This window comes from Panthera leo, chromosome A2 (assembly GCF_018350215.1).
Source record: "Panthera leo isolate Ple1 chromosome A2, P.leo_Ple1_pat1.1, whole genome shotgun sequence".
NCBI classification, from domain to species: Eukaryota; Metazoa; Chordata; class Mammalia; order Carnivora; family Felidae; genus Panthera; species Panthera leo.
Window position 1 is genome coordinate 22,071,580 of NC_056680.1, and position 16,604 is coordinate 22,088,183.

Here is a 16,604-nt window from a genome sequence, read left to right on the forward strand (position 1 = left end):
GGGGAACTAGAAGGAGGGAGCAGAGGTTGACACAGGAGATCAGTACTGTGAGATCCCTGCCAGGGCTGACAAACACAGGGCTGGGAGCACAGGAGAGAGGCTCCTCTCTAAACTTGAGAAGTGGGGTGGTCCCCAGAAAGGCCTCTCTGTGACATGTGTGCCTGAACCTGGACCTGGCAGGTGTCTGTCTATCTGCTGGAATGCAGGGGAGGTAAGGGCTTTCTAGGCTTGCACTCATTGTTCGTTGCCTAAGGCAGTTGCTGAGACCCTACCAGGCACCATTTCATCTCTAGCAGTACACAGAGAACAAGAATCTGCCCTCAAGACTGATGGGCTGGGCTAGGGAGACAGACAAGACTTCAGTAACTGAAGGAAGGGCAGAGTGAGGGGCTGGAGGCTGCAAAGCTCAAAGCCTCTGACCTGAGGGCCATGGGTGTCCTAGACGGCTTTCAGCAGATGATGGGGTCAGAGCTACAATCTTCAAAGTTCACTCTGTGGAGTGCTGGAGTTCAAATAACCAAATGCCAATAGTTTCTGGAGGGGCCTTTCCCAACAATGTGCAAATTAATCCCAACACACTTAGTGCACAGAGGTGAAAAAGAACCAGGATATCCCACTCTACTGACACAAGAACACCTGAGAGAGCCCCACCCGAGACCTGCCCAAGACTGACGCCACAAGAGAGCTAAAGAGCCTCAAAAAAACCCTCTTCCCCCCCTCCGCCCATGAGCCTGCCCCAAGTAACAACAGCAGCCTACCACTGGAGGCGGGCTAAGAGGTAAGAGTGTAGAGAAAGAGCCAGACCCCCGTTTACTCAGGCACAGGAGAAAGAAGCCCCAGGGCCTACTGAAAGCCAGAACACCGAAGAGACTTCTAGCACTCCAGGCCCCATACTAGTAGGGGGTAGCAGTGCCCACCATTCAACTCCCAGCCGTGGCTCAACACTCCACACTGATGACCTGGTAGAATGAAGGCATGTTCTTTTCTAGGCATTAATACTATTTACCTAGGTCACTACTGTCCTGTTACACATAAGGTCCAGCATTTAACACAAATTTGAGAGACACAGATTAGAAGCAGGGGAAGACAGTGAAGGAGGAGGACCCTGAGCTCACCTCCTCCCACAGACACAGGAGGGCAACAAGTACACAGAATGCAGCTCACTCTGAAAACCACCTGAAGACTGGCAGACCAGCTATTCCACAGCTAATGACGTAAAGAGAAGGTCCTATCAAGAAGGGTGGGAGGGTCAGAGACATGGTCGGGAACCAAACCCCAGGCACACAGGCCACAAGTGGGGAGAATACCATCCCAGAGGAGGTCTGCTCCCTCCCTGAGTAGGTCCTCCCTGAGGAGCAAGGGGATCAAACCCCACACTGGGCATCCCCACCCTGGGGATGTGCCCCGGAAAGATGAGCCCCTATAATGTCTGGCTTTAAAAATCAGTAGGCTTAACTGTGGGAGAGCTGGAGGGCTATAGGAAACCAAGAGTCTGCTCTTAAAGGGCCAGTGCGCTACATCACTCTGTCTGAGACCCAACAGGAGAGCAGCAGTTTGAAAAGCACCTGGCTTAAATGTGAAGAAGATTTATTGACTAATTTTACCACGTTTGCTGAAAGGGCAGGGATCTGTAGGAGATTTCTCCAGAGATGGAAGTGCTGGTGACGCCATTTTTCTTGCCCTCCTTCAGCCTAGGTGGCTGGCTGCTTACAGGAGCCAGTTCTGATACTTCATCCACCTTGCTGGCATCACTCATCCCCCACCAGCATTCCCCTGTGGACCCACACCACCCAACCCACATGCCCCAGCAGGTGTCCCTCCAAAGTGGCTCCTGCCCCAGCACACCTGGAAGGCAGCCTCGGCCAGGACTGGCACCATTCCAAAGTGACACCTGCCCTGGGGAAGCAGACAGCCGGCACCACACACCAGCATGCCTGCAGCGGCTACAGCCGAGCCATTCAGCCAGCCACACCAGGGACCAGTCCTGCCCATCATTACACCACACAAGTTGTGGCCCAGTCGCAACAGGAGGGAGCAAGCAGCCCGCACAGGGACACTCCTTGAGTGCCTGGTTCTGGTGACCAGGGGAGACTGCACTTCCGCACAAGGCCATTACTTTTAAGACCAGGAGACATACCTACCCGACCTAATGCACAGAAACAAACACAGAGTCAAACAGAATGAGGACACAGAGGAATATGTTCCAAACAGAAGATGATGACAGGGCCTCAGAAAAAGAACTAAGCAAAGTGGAGATCGGCAATCTACCTGTTGAAGAATCCAAAGTAATGGTGATAAGGATGCTCACTTGACTTGTGAGAAGAGTAGAGGAGCTCAGAGAGAACATCAACAAGGAGACAGAAAATATAAAAAGGAACAAGTCAGAGTGGACTAAAAGTAACTGAACAATAGAGGAAATCAACAGCAGATTAGAGGATGCAGAGGAACAGCTTGGCAATCTGGAACACAGGGTAGGGGAAAGCACCCAAGGTGAACAGCAAAAAGAAAAAGAATTTTTAATGAGGACAGATGATGGGACCTCTGAGACAACATCAAGTGTACTAACACTAACCTCTTCACATTAAAGAGATCCCAGAAAGAGAAGAGAAAAGAGAGAGAGAGAGAGAGAGAGAGAGAGAGAGAGAGAGAGAGAGAGAATGGGGAAGAAAACTTATTTTAAGAAATAAGAGCTGAAAATTTCCTTAGCCTGGGGATGAAAACAGACATCCAGGTTCAGGAAGCACAAAAATCCCCTAACACAATGGACCCAGGAGGTCTACACCAAGGCACATGATAATTAAAATGGCAGAAATTACAGAGAATCTTAAAAGCAGGAAGAGAAAAGCAAATAGCTACATAGAAGGAAAACCCCATTAGGGCTATCACCAGATTTTCAGCAGAAACTTTGCAAGAAGAAGAGAGGGATATAATATATTCAAAGTGCTGAAAGGAAAAAGCTTATAACCAAGAATACTTTATCTGGCAAAGTTATTGTTTAGAATTAAAGGGGAGATAGTTTTTCAGACAAACAAAAGTTGAAAATGTTCATCACCACTAAACCAACCTTACAAGAAATGTTAAAGGGATCTCTTTAAGAGGAAAAGAAAAGATCATAGTTAGAAGAAAATTATGAAAGGAAACAAAAAGTAAAGTAAATTTCACTGGTAAATTCACCAGTAAATTTCACTGGCAAAAGCAAACATAGTAATAACATAATCACTTAAAAAGCTAGTATGAAGGTAAAAGACAAAAGTAGTAAAATCAATTATACCTACAAAAATTGGTTAAGGGATACACAAAAAGATATAAAAATATGATGTCATATACATTAAAACATGGAGGAGGAGAGTAAAAATGTAGTACTTTCAGAATATGTTCAAACTTAAATGACTGACTTAATATAGAGTGTTACATACAGAGGATGTCATATATGAGTCTTATAGTAACCACAAACCAAAAATGTGTAATAAGTACGCAAAAATAAAGACAAAGGAACCAAAGCGCAACACTAAAAAAAGTCACCAAATCAGAATGGAAGAGAGCAAGAAAGGAGTATAGAACAACTACAAAAAAACAACCAGAAAACAATTTACAAAATGGTAATAAGTATATACCTATCAATAATTACTTTAAATGTAAATGGATAAATGCTTCAATCAAAAGACACAGGATGACTGAATTAATACAAAAATAAGACCCATCTATATGCTGTCTATAAAAGACTTGCTTCAGACCTAAAGACACATAGACACAAGCAGATTCAAAGTGAAGAAGTGGAAAAAGATATTGGAAGCAAAAAAAAAAAAAAAAAACAAAACAAAAAAAACAAAAAAAAACCCTCAGGTCATGATCTCACAGTCTGTGGGTTCAAGCCCTGCATCGGGCTCTGTGCCAAATGTACAGAGATTGCTTGGGATTCTGTCTCCCTCTCTCTCTTCGCCCCTTGCCCCCTCACACCCTCTCTCTTTCTAAAATAAATAAACATTAAAATAAAGACTGTAACAAGAGATACATAATGATAAAGTGATCAATACAAGAGAATATAACAATTGTAAATATCTGCGCACCCAACATAGGAGGACCTAAACATATGAAACAAATATGAGCAGACTTACAGGGAGAAATTGATAGTAATACAATAATAGTAGAGGAGTTTAAAATCCCACTTCAAGACTAGATAGATCATCCATGCAAAAAAAATCAATAAGGAAACAGTAGTTTAGAATGGAAATTAAGACTAGATAGACTTAACAGATATATACAGAACATTCCATCCCAAAACAACAGAATATACATTCTTTTAAAGTGCACATGTAATGTTCTCCAAAATAGCTCTCATGTTAGGCCAAAATACAAGTTTCAATAAATTTTAAAAGCATGAAATCGTATCAAGCATCTTTTCCAACCACGATGGTATGAAACTAGAAATCAATTACTAGAAAAAAACGCAAACACACAGAAACTAAACAACATGCTACTAAACAACCAATAGGTCAATGAAGAAATAAAGGAGGAAATTTAAAAATATCTAGAGACAAATGAAAATGGAAACACAATGGTTCAAAATCTTTGGGACTTAGCAAAAGTAGTTCTAAGAGAGAAATTTATAATGATACAGTCAAGAAACAAACAAACAAAAATCTCAATCTAACTAGAAAAAGAAGAAAGCCCAAAGTCAGCAGAAGGAAGGAATTAATATCAGAGCAGAAATACATAGACTAAAAAAACACTATAGAAAAGATCAATGAAACTAAGAGCTGGTTCTTTGAAAAGATAAGCAAAATTGATAAACCTCTAGCCAGATTCATCAAGGAAAAAAAAGAAAACTCACGAAAAAGAGAAATTACAACCAACACCACAGAAATACAAAGGATTATGAGACAACTATGAAAAATTATACATCAACAAACTGAAAAACCTAGAAGTGGATAAATTTCTAGAAACATACAATTTTCCAAGACTGAATCAGGAATAAATAAAAAAATTGGAACAGACCAGGGGCACCTGGGTGGCTCAGTTGGTTAAGCGTCCTACTTCGGCTCAGGTTGTGATCTCTCAGTTTCTGAGTTCAAGCCCCGTGTTGGGCTCTGTGCTGACAGCTCAGAGCCTGGAGCTTGCTTCAGATTCTGTGTCTCCCAGTCTCTTGGCCCCTCCCATGCTCATGCTCTGTCTCTCTCTGTCTCTCATTAATAAATGTTAAAAATTTTTTAATAAAAAAAAAATTGGAACAGACCTACTAGTAGTAATGAAATTGAATCAGTAATGACAAAGATCTCAACAAACAAAAGTCCAGGACCAGATAGCTTCACAGGTGAACTGTATCAAACATTTGAATTAGCATTAATACCTATCCTTCTCAAACTATTCCAAAAAATAGAAGAGACAGGAATGCTTCCAAATTCATTCTATGAGGCCAGCATTACCCTGATACCAAAACCACACAAAGATACTACAAGAAAATTATAGACCAATATCCCTGATAAACAATGATGCAAAATTTCTCAACAAAATATTAGCAAACCCAATTATAAAACAATATATTAAAAGGATCATTCACCACAATCAATGGGATTTATTTCAGGGATGCAAGGGTGATTCAATATTTGCAAATCAATCAACCTGATACACCATATTAACAAAATGAAGAATAAAAATCATGCAATCCTCTCAATAAATACAGAAAAAAAAATCACAAAATTCAACATCTATTCATGATAAAAACTATCAACAAAACGGGCAGAGAAGAAACATGTCTCAAAATAATAATGGCCATATATGACACACCCACAGCTAATTTCATAGTCAATGGTGAAAAGCTAAAAGCTTTCCCTCTAACATCAGGAATAAGACAAGGATGTCCACTCTCACCACATTCATTCAACATAGTACCATAAGCCCTAGCCACAGCAATCAGACAAGAAAAAGAAATAAAAGGCATCCAAATTAGTAAAGAAAAAGTAAAACTGTCACTTTTGGCAGATGGCATGATACTATAGATTAAAAAACAAAAACAAAAACACCTAAAGATTAAAAAAAAAAAAACTACTGGAACTAATAAATGAATTCAGTAAAGTTGCAGGATACAAAATTAATATACAGAACTCTGTTGAGTTTCTATACACTAATAATAAACTGGCAGAAAGAGAAATAAAGAAAATAATCCCATTTACAATTGTATCAAAAAGAATAAAATACCTAAGAATAAATTTAACCAAGGAGATCAAAGACCTGTATTCTGAACTATAAGATATCAACGAATGAAATTGGAGATGACACAAATAAATGGAAAGATAGGTCTGAAGAATTAATATCATTAAAATGTCCATACTTGGGGCGCCTGGGTGGCTCAGTCAGTTAAGCATCCGACTTCAGCTCAGGTCACGATCTCACAGTCTGTGGGTTCGAGCCCCGCGTTGGGCTCTGGGCTGATGGCTCAGAGCCTGGAGCCTGTTTCTGATTCTGTGTCTCCCTCTCTCTCTGCCCCTCCCCCGTTCATGCTCTGTCTCTCTCTGTCTCAAAAATAAATAAACGTTAAAAAAAAATTTTAAAAAAAATAATAATGTCCATACTTCACCAAGCAATCTACAGATTCAGTGCAATCCCTATCAAAGTAACAATTGATTTTTCACAGAACTAGAACAAGTAGTCCTCAGATTTGTATGGAACCACAAAAGACCCTGAATAGCCAAAACATTCTTCAGAAAGAAGAACAAGGCTGGAGATATAATGCTCCCAGATTTCAAACTACACTACAAAGCCATAGTAATCAAAACAGTATGATACTGTCACAAAAACAGACACATAGATCAATGGAACAGAACAGAGAGCCCAGAAATAAACCTGTACTTACATGGTCAAATAATCTATCACAAAGAAGGCAAGAATACACAATAGGAAAAAGTCTCTTTTTGTTGGGCAAATGGGACAGCTATGTGCAAAAGAATGAAATTGGGCCACTTTCTTACACCATACACAAAAATAAACTCAAAATGGATTAAGGACCTAAATGTAACATCTAAAACCATAAGAATCAGAGAAGTAAACATAGATAGTAAATTCTGACATCTGCTTTAGCATTATTTTTCTGGATTGGTCTCTCCAGGCAAAGCAAACAAAAGAGAAAAGAAAAAAGAAAAACCTGGGATTACATCAAGTTAAAAAACTTTTGCACAGCAAAGGAAACCATCAACAAAATGAAAACACAAGATGTTTGAGAGAAGAATGAATGGATGGGAGAAAATATCTACAAAATGATTTATCTGATAAGGGGTAAATATCCAAAAAAGATAAAGAACTTGCACAACTCAACACCAGAAAAACAAATAATCTAATTTAAAAATGGGCAGAGGACCTGAATAGACCTATTTTTCCAAAGAAGACATACAGATGGTCAACAGACACATGAAAAGATGTTCAGCATTACAAATCATTACAGAAATATAAATCAAAACCACAATGAGAAATCACCTCACACCAGCCAGAATGGCTAGTATCAAAAGGACAAGAAAAAACAAGTGTTGGCAAGGATGTGGAGAAAAGGGAACTCTCCTGTATTATTGGTAGGAATGTAAATTGGTGCAGCCACTATGGAAAATGTAGTTTCCTCAAATTATTAAAAACAGAAATACTATATGATCCAGTAATTCCACTTCTGGGTATTTACCCAGAGAAAACAAAAACACTAATTTAAAAAGATATATGCATCTCTGTTTATTGAGCATTATTCACAATAGTCAAGATATGAAAGCAACGTATGTGTCCTTGGATAGATGAATGAATAAAGAAAATGCGGTGTATTACACAATGGAATATTACTCAGCTATAAAAAATAATGAAATATTGCCATTGGCAACAACATGGAGGGATCTAGACGGTATAATGCTGAGTGAAATAAGTCACAGAAAGATAGATACCATATAATTTCATTAATATGTGTAATTTAAGAAACAAATGAACAAAGAAAAAATGAGACAAAAAACCAAACTCCCCTTATTTTTTTATCTTCTCAGAATATAATTGACTGTCAAAAGCAAAGGTAGTAAAATATATAATAGGGTTTATAATATATGTAGCATTAAAATATATATAACAATAAAAGCACAAAGTATGGGATGGGGGAAATAGAAGTATACTTTTGTAAAGTTTTTATACCCTACATGAAGTGGTACAATATTATTTGAAGGTATACTGTGATAAGTGAAAGGTATATATCGTAAACCCTATCATAATCACTAAAAAGTAAATAAGAATTGCAGCTAATAAATCAATAGTGGAGATAAAATAATCTAAAATAATCAAGAGGTAAAAGAAACTTAAAAGAGATAGGACAAATAAAGAGCAAATAGTAAAATGTTAGATTTAAATCAAACCATATCAATAATTACATTAACTGTAAATAGTATAAACACTCTAATAAAAATACAGAAATTGTCAGGTGGAATTTTTTAAAAGACTCAAGTATGTGCTGCCTACAGAAAAAAAAAACACACCACTTTAAATACAAGGACACAGGTAATAAAAAAATGGAAAAATAGACGCACCACATAAACTGTATATAAAAACAGTCTACAAAAAAACAATTAGACTGAATATATTAATTTTAGACAATGTAGACTTCAGTACAAAGAATATTACCAAGGTTAGGAAGACATTTCAAGATGATAAAAGGGCTAATTTATCAAAGACAAAACAATTCTAAATGTGTATGTGCCTAATAGAGCTTCAAAATCATGAAGCCAAAATGACAGAACTGAAAGGAGAAATGAATAAATAAATACACAGTTACACCTGGAGACTTCAACACTCCCCCTCTCAGTAACAGATAAAACAACTAGGCAAAAAATCAGAATATAGAAAACTTGAACAACATTATGAACTACATTGACCTAATTAACACTTATTATTAAACACCCAAACAACAGCAGAATACATGTTCTTTGCAAATATACCTAAGAGAGACCTTGTTCTGGGCTATAATAAGAATCTCAACAAATGCAAAAGGACTGAAATGACACAAAGTATGTTGTCTGTCCACAAAATGATTTAGAAATTACATAGAGAGAGATAGATATCTATATGTATATCACCATAAGAAATTAAGCAACACTCTTCTATAAAACCCATGAGTCAAAAAAGAGATCACAAGAGAAATTAGCACATGTTTGAACTGAATGAAAATGAAAACACAAGAGACCAAAATGTGTGGAATTCAGGTAAAGCAGTGCTTTGAGGAAATATATGGTATTATAATGCTTATATTAGAAAAGCCAGATCTCAAATTGATGGTATATACTTTTTTACCTCTAAAAAAAGAAAAAAAATCAGAAAAAACAATCCCAGAGTCATCATAAATAATAAACATTAACAGTAGAAATAAACAAAATTGAAAACAAATTTTAAAAAAGTTTTAAGTTTACTTATTTAGAGAGAAAGAGAGAGAGACAAGAGACAGAGAAAGAGCAAGCAGAGGATGGGAGAGAGAGAATCCAAAGCAGGCTCCACGCTGTCAGCACAGAGCCTAATGCAGGGCTCAAACTCAGAGACTGTGAGATCATGACCTGAGCTGAAACCAAGAGTCAGATACTTAACTGATTGACCCACCCAGGTGCCCCGTTTTTAAAAATTTTTTTAAGTTCATTTATTTAGAAAACAAATTTAAAAGTAGAAAAAATAAAACCAAAATTTGGTTCTTTAAAACAATAAAATTAATAAACCTCTACCCAAAAAAAGAGAGGTAACACAAATTACCAACACCAGCAAATGACAGAGGGGGTATCGCTACATATTCTACAGACAATAAAAAACAGTATTCTGAAATTTTTATGCCAACAAATGTGATCATTAAGACAGTATGGATAAATTTCTTGAAAGATTATCCAAGCTCACTCAAGAACTATATAACCTAAATAGCTCTACATACCTATTAAAGAGATCGAATTCATTATTTAAATTTTTCCCACAAAGAAAACTGTAGACTTCATTGGTAAAATCTAACAAACATCAAAGATATAATAATACTGATTCTACAGAAAACAGAAGAGTAGAGAACACTCTCCGATTCATTTTATAAAGCCAGCAGAATCCTGTTACTGAAGACATCACAAGAAGACTACACACCAATATCCTTCATGAACAAAGATGCAAAAATCTTTAACAAATTTTTAGCAAATCAAATCCAGCAACATACATTATAACCAATTACAGTTTATCCCAGGAATGCAAAGTTGGTTCAACAGCAGAAAAATCAACGTGTTTCATCATATTAAGAAACTAAAAAAGAAAAACCATATGATTGTCTTAATGCAGAAAGCATTTAGCAATATTCCACATTCCATCCATAAAAATCTGTGTACCCAAGGAATTAAAGAGAACTTCCCAGTAAAGAGCATCTATGAAATACCTACACCTAACTATATATTCAATAGTGAAAGGCTAAAAACTTTTCCCCTGAGGTCAGGAACAAGGCAAGGATATTCACTCTCACCACATTTATTCAATACTGTGCAAAGGTTCTAACCAGAATTTTAAGGCTAATTAATTCATTAATATAAAAGTGGAAGACAGGGGTACCTGGGTGGCTCAGTCAGGGTTAAGCGTTTGACTTCAGCTCAGGTCATGATCTCATGGTCGTGGTTTCAGGCCCCGCATCAGGCTCTGTGCTGACAGCTCAAAGCCTGGAGCCTGCTTTGGATTCTGTGTCTCCTCTCTCTGACCCTCCCCTGCCTATACTCTGTCTCTGTCTCTCAAAAAAATAGAATATTTAAAAACAGTTTTTTAAAAGTGTTTTTTAAAAGTGGAAGGCACACAGATTAGAGAGAAAGAATTATAAATGTCTTTATTTGCAGATAACATGATCATCTACATAGAAATTCCCAAGGAATTTATGAAGGGTACTGAGAATTAATAAGTGAATTTAACAAGGATATAGGATACAAGGTCAACATACAAAAGTCAATTGTATTTTTATATAGTATAAACAATTGGAAATTTAAATGTAAATGTAAGTAAAAAAAATGAATTTATTTTTGATGTTTGACTGCTGGCAGGTTTAAGCTCCATTCCCTCCTTCTTGCCGTGTATCTGGGCAAGTCAATAAGATAGCCCTGGCATTTCTGCCCTCACTGTCAGTTGGGGCAGGGGGACAGGGGAGTTCAAATCATAAAAATCCAACCTATACACAGGTATCTTCATCTCGCTCCTGTTCCCCAACCATAATAAAAACCGGAGCCACTCACCCTTCCCTTCACTCAAGCTACCCCAGAACAACTCGTGTGCCTGCACTGCTCTCCCCAGAAAACCCCATTCTGTGAAAAACAAGCCCTGTCGTAGCCTCTTGGTATATGTGTGGTGTCATCAGTCTCAACATTCAAACAAATTTTGGGTGGTGGTAGGGCTGATCCCATCTTCTGTGGGGCAACCACAAAACAAAACAGTATCATTTACAAGAGCATCAGGAAATGTGAAATGCTTAGGAGTACATTTAACAAAATATGTGCAAGACTTATACAATGAAAACTACAAAAACCCGCTGATAGAAATTAAAGAAAACCTAAATAAATAGAAAGAGATACCATGAACAGGAAGACATAACACTGTTATGATGTCAATACTCTCTAAATTGATTTATAGATATAATGCAATGGCAATCAGATCTCAGCAGGATTTTTTTTATAGAAATTGACATGCTGACTTCAAAATGTATATGGAAATACAAAGAACATAGAAAGTTGTAGTAGAGTCGTACAAAGAAACTCTTCACAATAGTGAAAATGAAGGAACACAGAACTTCACATCAACACAAATGAATCCTAGAAATATATTCAAATATAAAAGCAAACTTATGGATGGTATGACCTAAATAAGACCTTTATGTAAATAGTTTCAAAACATGTAATCCATGTATGTACCTAACATCAGAGCCCCAAAATATATGAAGCAAGCATTAACAGATTTGAAGGGATTATCATATAATTCAACAGTAATTAGTGGAGACTTCTATACTCAAATTTCAATAATGGATAGAATAACCATTATAGATCAATAGGCAATAGATAATTTAACACTACAAACCAACTGGACCCAGTAGACATATACAGAATACTCCATCCAACAGCAGAATATAGATTTTTCTCAAGTGTACATGGAACATTCTTCCAGGACAGACATATGTTAGCCTATAAATCTTAATAAATTTTAAAAGATTGAAATCAAAGTATCTTTTCTAATCATAATGAAATGAAAGTAGAGATCAATATCAAAAGGAAAACTAGAAAATTCACAAAAATGTGGAAATTAAACAACACACTCTTAAACAGCCAACTTGTCAAAGAAGAAATCACAAGGAAAATTAGAGACAAATGAAAATGAAAACAACATAACAAAACTTAGGAGATGGAGCAAAAGCAGTGCTAAGTGGGAAATTTTTAGTTGCAAATGCATACATTTAAAAAGAAGAAACATCTCAAAAAAAAAAAAAAAATAACCTAACTTTAAATCTTAAGATACTACAAAAGAAGAGCAAACTAAGCCCAAAGCTAGCAGAAGGAAGGAAATAATAGATTAGAACAGAGATTAATGAAATAAAGAACAGAAAAATAGAGAAAATCAAGCCAAAAGTTATTCTTGAAAAAAAAAAAAATTGATGAAACTTTGAGTAGAATGGCTAAGAAAAAGAGAGAAGACTCAAATTAGTAAAATCAGAAATGAAAGTGGGGACATCACTACTGATTTTACAGAAATAAAAAGGATTATAAGCCCTATGAATAACTGTATATCAACAAATTATATATCCTAGATGAAATTCCCAAAAAATTCCCAGAAATAGACCATCCATCAAAACTGAATTATGAAGAAATAGAAAATATGAATAAACCTGTAACTAGTAAGGAGATAGAATCAATAATCAAAACCCTCCAAACAAAGAAAAGCCCTGGACAAGATGGGTTCACTCATGAATTCTACCAAATGTTTAAAAAAGTTAACATCAATACTTCTCAAATTATTCCAAAAAATGAAGGGGAGAGAAAATTTCCTAATTCATTGTATGAGGCTGGCATTACCTAGAAACCAAAGTCAGACAGACACTAACAAGAAAACTACCAACCAATATATCTTATGAATATCAATGCAAAAATTATCAACAAAATATAAGCAAACTCAATTCATTATATTAAAGAAGATTATGCACCAAATGGAATTTGTTCCAGGAATTCAAGCATGGTTCAACATACAAAAATCAATCAATATAATACACCACACTAACAGAATGAATAAAAACTATATAATAATCTCAACTGATGCAGAAAAAAACATTTTAGAAAATTAAACATTTTCATGATAGAAACCATTCCATTTATAATAGCATCAAAAAGAATAAAACACTTAGAAATAAATTTATCCACAGAGTTTAAACACACTACAAAACATGGCTGAACAAAATTAAAGAAGACATAAAGAAAAGGAAAAAACCCCACGTTCATGGACTTAATATTGTTAGTGATAATACTACTCAAAGCAATGTAATAGATTCAATGTAATATATAGATTCAATGTAATCTCTATCAAAAGCCCAACAGTGGTTTTTTTTTGCGAAAACAGAGAAACTTAACCTAAAATTCATGGCATCTCAAGAGACCCCAAATATCCAAAATAGTCTTAGAAAAGAAGAAAGTTGCAGGAATCACACTTCCTGATTTCAATACTTACTACAAAGCTACAGTAATCAAAACAGTGTGGTGGTGGCATAAGAATAGACATGTACACCAACAGAATAGAGAGCCTAGAAATAAACCCTTGTATAAGTGGTTAACTGGGGGTGTCTGGGTCTGTTAAGCGTCTGACTTTGGCTCAGGTCATGATCTCATGATTCGTGAGTGTGAGCCCCATGTTGGGTTCTGTGATGACAGCTCAGAGCCTAGAGCCTGCTTCAGATTCTATGTCTCCCTCTCTCTGTCCCTCGTCCGCTCACACTGTCTCTCTCTCAAAAGTAAACAAACATTAAAAAAAAAAAAATGGTTGGGAATGCAAGCTGGTGCAGCCACTCTGGAAAACAGTATGGAGGTTCCTCAAAAAACTAAAAATAGAACTACCCTACGACCGAGCAATTGCACTAGTAGGCATTTATCCAAGGGATACAGGTGTGCTGTTTCGAAGGGACATATGCACCCCCATCTTTATAGCAGTACTATCAACAATAGCCAAAGTATGGAAAGAGCCCAAATGTCCATCGATGGGTGAATGGATAAGGAAGATGTGGTATATATATACAATGGAGTATTACTCAGCAATCAAAAAAAATTAAATCTTGCCATTTGCAACTACGTGGATGGAACTGGACAGCATTATGCTAAGTGAAGTTAGTCAGAGAAAGACAAAAATCATATGATTTCACTCATATGAGGACTTTAAGAGTCAAAACAGATGAACATAAGGGAAGGGAAACAAAAATAATATAAAAACAGGGAGGGGGACAAAACAGAAGAGACTCATAAAAATGGAGAACAAACTGAGGGTTACTGGAGGGGTTGTGGGAGGGGGGATGGGCTAAATGGGGAAGGGGCACTAAGGAATCTACTCCTGAAATCACTGTTGCACTATATGCTAACTAATTTGGATGTAAATTTAAAAAAATAAAAATAAAATTTAAAAAATAAATAAATTTTCCACATTCATACCTAGTTAATAAAATAAATTAGATAATTACAGCTAATTCACAGTTTCTCTTGCACTATTTTACTCAAATGAAATTAGATACCAAATTTAAAATAAATCAGACAATTTTTGTCTAATATTCAAACATATCACTTAAATAAGTAACATGGTTTTTAGAGCTAACTTAGAATTTTTAAAATGTCTATAGTTTAATCATTTTCTGTTTTTTTCATTGATTTATGTCATTCTGGTTGTGTCATAAGAAACAATAAAAGGAAATAATAGAAAATTACTATTTTAAAATATTACAATTCTACATAAAATATGAACCTAGAGATTATTGAAAGTAATATATGTAGTTTTGTCATTTATCTTCAGAAATGTAATGTGTTCTATTTAATATCCAGATAATAATATCTTCCTTCATAGATTAAAAAAAAATGTGGTTAACTGATTTTTGACAGTGTGCCAAGACTATTCCATGCAGAAAGGTTGGTCTTGCATTAAGTTGGACCCTTACCTTATGCCACGTATTAAAATTAAAATAGATAAAAAACCTAAATATAAGAACTAAAATTACAAAACCCTTAGATTAAAACATAGGGGAACATCTTCATGACACTGGATTTGGTAATGATTTCTTGTATAAACACCAAAAGCACAGGCAACAACACAATAGATAAATTGGACTTCATCAACATTAAAAACTCTGTGCACCAAAGGACTCCATCAAGAGAGTAGAATGATAACCCACAGAATGGGAGAAAATATTTGCCAATGATATATCTGAAAAGGGATTAACATCTAGAATATATTTTTTTAAAAACTCCTACTATTCAATTATAGGAAAAAACAAACAACCCTATAAAAAAAGATTGAGCAAACGACTGAAATAGAAATTTCTCCAAAAATATACAAATGGCCAATAACCATATGAAAAGATGCTCAACATCACTAAAACAACTTAAAGCCACAATAGGATACCACCTCACACACATTAGGATGTCTAAAATAAAATTTAAAAAAAAAAAAAGGAAAGCAACAAGTGTTGACAAGGATGTGGAGAAATTGGAGCCCTCGTGCACCATCAGCTGCAATGTAAAATGGCACGGTTACTGCAAAAAAGACAAAACAAAACAAAAAAGCACACAAAAAGATAGCTTGGTGGTTCCTCAAAAAGTTAAACATAGAATTACCTTATGATCTGGCAATTCCACTCCTAGGTATATACCCAAAACAACTGAAAGCAAGGTCTCAGATATCTGTACCCCAATACTTTTAGCAGAATTATTCAAAATAGCAAAAAGGTAAAAACAACATAAATGTCTATCGATAGATGACTGAATGAGCAAGATGTGGTATATACATACAATGGAATATTATTCAGCCACAAAAAGGAACATTCTAATACATGCTACAACAAGGATGAATCTTAAAAACTATGTGAAGTGAAATAAGTCTGCCACAAAAGGACAACTGTTGTATGGTTCCACTTATATGAGATCAATTCATAGAGACAGAAAGTAGATTAGAGGTGACCAGGGGCTAGGGAGAGAGGAAATGCAGAGTTACAGGCACACCTCCAGGACACTGCAGGTGTGGTTCCAGATCATTGGAAGATCATCCAGATCATAAAGCAAGTATCACAATAAAGTGAGTCAAATGAAGTTTTTAGGTTCCCAGTGCATATAAAAGTTATGTTTACACTATAGTGCAGTCTATTAAGTATGCAATAGTATTATGCCAAAAAAAATGTATATACCTTAATTTAAGAATATCTTACTACTGAAAAATGCTAACCATGGGGCGCGTGGGCGGCTCAGTCGATGATGCGTCCAACCCTTGATTTCAGCTCAGGTCATGATTTCACAGTTCGGTTCGTGGGATTGAGCCCCATATCAGGCTCTGTGCTGACAGCATGAAGCCTGTTTGGGATTCTTCTCTCCCTCTCTCTC

The 16,604-nt window shown here is 36.1% G+C and overlaps 1 protein-coding gene across 3 annotated transcripts in view; it reads right to left on the reverse strand.

The window, feature by feature from the left end:
- The window catches only part of CHDH (choline dehydrogenase), a 39,675-nt gene that overhangs the window by 9,801 nt on the left and 13,270 nt on the right, over positions 1-16,604 (reverse strand). The window lies entirely within an intron of this gene.